The sequence below is a fragment of the Apaloderma vittatum genome, unplaced genomic scaffold (genome assembly GCF_000703405.1).
Source record: "Apaloderma vittatum isolate BGI_N311 unplaced genomic scaffold, ASM70340v1 scaffold34381, whole genome shotgun sequence".
NCBI classification, from domain to species: Eukaryota; Metazoa; Chordata; class Aves; order Trogoniformes; family Trogonidae; genus Apaloderma; species Apaloderma vittatum.
The window spans coordinates 14,010-18,441 of record NW_009701400.1 but is presented as its reverse complement, the minus strand read 5'-3'; positions in this window follow the sequence as shown (position 1 = coordinate 18,441).

The following is a 4,432-nucleotide window of genomic DNA, read 5'->3' as shown; positions in this document are numbered from 1 at the left end:
AGGTGAGACGAGGTTGAAGTAATCGGCACATCTGCTGTGGGTTGTGCTTTCTTCCACCTCCGATCTCCGCCGTCTGCAGAGATTGAGGGGCGATGGAGTCACCGTGCGAGGTGGGGACGGCGCGGAGGCGTGAGCGGGTGGGCTTGAAGTCAGGGCCCTGCTTAACACTGGCTCTGCTAATATCGTGCAATTGCTGTGAAATGGACCCCAGTTCTGTCGGGATTTATAGCGATTGTTGGGAAGTGCCAAGCCCCGGGCAGAGGATGCTGAGGCTCGGTGCAGCTGTGGAGATGAAGACCCTGCGTCTGTGTGGAAGCACGGGCAGGAGGGCTGCGGAGCCCTTGGCATCGCAGCAAGCTGAAAGAGCTGGTGATCTTTAGTAGAACACAAACAGATCTTTAGAAAAGGGATTTTATTTTTCCTCCATTCTGCTCACCCATTGCCCTCTGTGTTTTAATCAAAGAACTTTACCTATTGAAACTCGTGTTCTCACAGCTTTCAAATTCTGCAGTTTCACCTTTTTATCTTCCTACTTTCCCCTCCCTTATTGTCACGGTGAAGGGGAGAACTGAACTCTCTCACCTCTCTTCCAATCTTGGTTGTTTTGGGTGTTGTTGTTTTTTTTAAAATTTTTTTTTTTTTTTGTATTATCAAGAAGTTAGATTATTGAACTCTGTGGCTCTCATTGAAGTTGCCAGCTTGGGGGAGGCTTGCTTTGCAGGGACGCTTTGCTCACCGCAGCATCTCCTCCCAGCACTTGTGCCAGTTTGCTGTCAGGAACAAGCTGCGGGCGAGCTGGTCGGGTCGGGAGGCTCCCGAGGTGCCCTCTCCTGGGTGGCTCAGCTCGTCGGCATCGCCTTTATCCTCCGTTTGTATTAGCGTTTCTGTCTTGGATCTGGTGGGGCTGAGCTGTCCCTTGGTACGGGCTGGCTCTGTTCGCTGTGCTCCAGGCGGTATCGCCCAGCTGCGTTGGAGAGCAAGGATGCGCAAAAAGAACTTGTGCCTCTGCCCGTTGGCTGGCACCGGCCCCACCTGCTCAGCCCGATGCTCCACCGTGCTTTGCCGTCGTGCTGTTCGTTTACTGGTTGAACTATTGTAGAATCCCAGAGAGGTTTTCTGCACGGTGGTGAACTCGTTGCAGCACTGGCAGAGGCGCCGTTCCCTCCGTGGGCTGTGCCTCCCCAGGTGCTCCCAGCTGCCCACTTGAGCGAGAACAAACTGCTCCAAGCACGAGCTGAGCACTCGCTTTTCTGAGGTAATGACGCTGTTTATAGCCCTGTCACCTCCTCTTGGAGATGCTGACTGGCATGACTGCTAATGCGCCTCTGCCTGCGAGCGCACAGAGGTTCTGCAGCGAGCACTCAAGTGTGTTCAGTAATTAGAAACCTGTCCAAAAAAATGTGAGGGCTGTCACCACAGTCTTTGTGTCGGTGTCTAGCAGCTCTGCTGCTCAATTACTGGTTTTGTTACCTGTCTCTGCTTTCAAACTTGTTTTTGTGTGGGAGAGATATTTATTCCCCAGGTCTGCTGGTGCATAGTTTAGGGAGGAGGAATGGGAACGCTCTTGTGACTCCGTTGATGTTCCAACAGTAGCAGAGCCTGAGTGTGCAGAGGAGTGGGACACCCCAGCATTACCCCGGTAGAGCGCAGAGCACAGCTAGGACACTTAGCCCTGCCTTGCTGTGGTTTTGGCTAGAGCTCTCTTCTGTGCCCATCTTTTCTCCCTGAGGAGGTCGTAGTTATCCAGAAGCTGAAGTACATCTGCAGGCCCCCTGCCACTCTCAAGGAGCTTCTTTTGCTGACACCCTCTCCTCTCGCTGGGCTGCTCAGATCTGTCTGCACCACGGTGGGGGTTGCCTGTACAGAGATGATTATAGCAGGAAAAGCCCAGCCTGGGCTGTGTGCTGTGTCCTAGATAGTGCCGGCCAAATGCCAGAGGAGCTGCTGAGCCATTTCTGGTCTCAGCAAGGGTTTGGAACCTTCTTGACTTGGGGAGGGAGTCTGGGGTCTGCTCTGCAGCGCGGGTTTGTTGGCCTTTGGTCGCAAGGTACAAGCGCTGGGGGCAGGGCTGAGAGCTGGCTGAGCGCGCCTCGTGCTGCGATGGACGTGCCTGGCGGGCAGCAGCGCAGTTTGGTGTTCCTATGCCATGGTCAACAGCCACTGCAGAGTGCTCTGCGTGTGCTCCTGGCTCGTGTCTTCTTGAAAGCAGCAGCACATGCCGGCGTGTGAGAGGTGAGGAGGGACAGCATCAGCCATCTCGCTGCATCGGGACTCCCCAGGGAAAAAAAGCATCCTGAGGCCAGCGTGTGTGTACGAGACGCTGTGAATCCTGGCTGTTTGCAAAGGAGAAACGAGTCTGCTCCAAGCTGCAGACACTTTCTGGCTTTCATGTTACCGGGGGATGTGTGTGCTCATCCCACGCGCAGGAACACACAGTGACGGGTTTGCCCGGCTCTGAGCAGAGGAGCGGGATGTTTACTGTTCGCTCGTCTGATCTGGCTGTGTCTCCCTCTTCAGCCCACCACCGAGATTTCTTTTTTTCCCTCCCATCAGGAGCCTCATTTTTCTGTCAGTCCCTGCCAGAGCAGGCATTAATTCTGTGCCGCAGGCCCATGGGGCAATTGTCCTCCCCCTGCACTGAGCCTCGGGCACATTGGTCCCGGGCATCCGGTGCTGCACAGGAGCCATTAACCCTCTGCCAGATGTGGCCCCATAAATCCTGTGCCGGTGTTTGCCCAGCACCACTGCCTTTCAAGGATTTTAATTTAAACTTTATTTATTGCTGCCTACTTTTGTTCCATAACAGCCCTTGTCCAGTCCTACATTGGCTCCTGATTTACAAGGAAGAACTACGATCAGCTCTGACAGTTAAAATTCCTTTGATGATCATGCTCCTATTTGGTGATTTACAGTAAGCCTCAGCCATGTGCCACCTCCCTCGTCATAGAGAATTGCTTTTCTTTCAAGAATGAGCTCGTTGACTTGAACGCTCAGCTCAGAACTGAGGTCTTTCCTTCTGGCTTTGGAAGCCTGTAAGTGCTGGAAAGCAGGTTTGCCCTGAGTGCCAGAGCATCATTCATCGAATCATGGAACGGTTTGGGGCGGAAGGGACCTTGAAGATCCTCTGTTTTGGGCAGCAAACGCTGTCCGAGGGCATGGCTGGATGAGAGACGGCGTTTGGTTTTTTTCTGCTGAAATCTCGGAAGTTGGGTGTCTGCACCTGCCCAGTTAGGCTCGACTTGTCTTGCTCTGCCCTCTGGTTGTTCCTCTGTAAGGTGAAATTGCTAAGGTATTTCTTTTTGTCTGACTGTTGCCGTCAGTGCTGCCTTGTGAGTGTCCTCCTCCTCGCCTGGTTCATTCCAGCAGGATGAGGGCTGAAGCCTCCTGCTAACCCTGCCTCAACCACATACAGCCAAGCTCATGCTCTCCTATTATTTCTGCCTTACTTACCTTCGCTTCACCTTAAGCACACACACAAAAAACTAAAAATCGTCAGCCCTACCCAGATAAACCCATCTGGTCTCTGTCTCAGCCTCATTTAACCTCCCATCGAGGCGATTGTCTCACATGGTATTCAGCTGAAACCCATTACCTTGCATGCCCAAGCATATCATATTGAATTACCTTCGCCCATAGGCCTGGAGCGTTTGCTAATAGCTAATGGCATCTTTTAAGTTTGAGGTGATTTATTCGAACGCGGTTCTATTTCGTGGTGCAGCAGGGGTTGCGCGTTGGTGGTTTAAGCAGAGCTCAGCGAGGGACCGCCGCCGAGCTCTGCGGGATAGCCGGAGAAGCTGGACGCAGGCTGGCTTCACACCACCCGAGCCAGGGAGTGCCAGGTGCTGCCTGCACCCATTCCCCACCACTGGCCCAGGCAAGGCAGGTGTCAGTACCTGTGAGCTGCTGCTGCTGGCTGCACGTAGCAGGAGATGGAGCTGGGCACAGCGCTCGCTGTGCCTGCCGGCCCCTTGTCCCACCCCATGAATGTTATGTGTAATATTTCACACTTCTTTGCAATGTTAATTACACCGGCTACAAACTAATCTGCTGTCTGTTCTGTGCCCTCTCCTCTCCCTTCCCCAGGTACCCAATGGGCCAAAGAAGTCACCTCGAGCACCCCTCGCCCCAGCAGCGCAGTGCAGCCGCCTCCCAGGGAGGCAGAGCACCCACTCCCGAGCAGGAGCCGACAAGGAGAGCCCTGCTCAGCAGGTCTGAGCCCATCACGTAACCGAGGGGATGCGTGACCCCCTGCAGAACCCGTGTGCGAGGCCTCAGGCTGCGCGGGCGAGTGCTGGAAGGTTAGAAGCAGCGGGAGTTTGCTGCAGGGAAGGACTTTGCCCCCCGATTGTGCTGCTCCCTGGCACGTGGGTGTTCGCCTCTTCTCCCCGCGGTGCCCACGCGGTGCTGGGCTGACGGTGGCCACGGTGGGGTC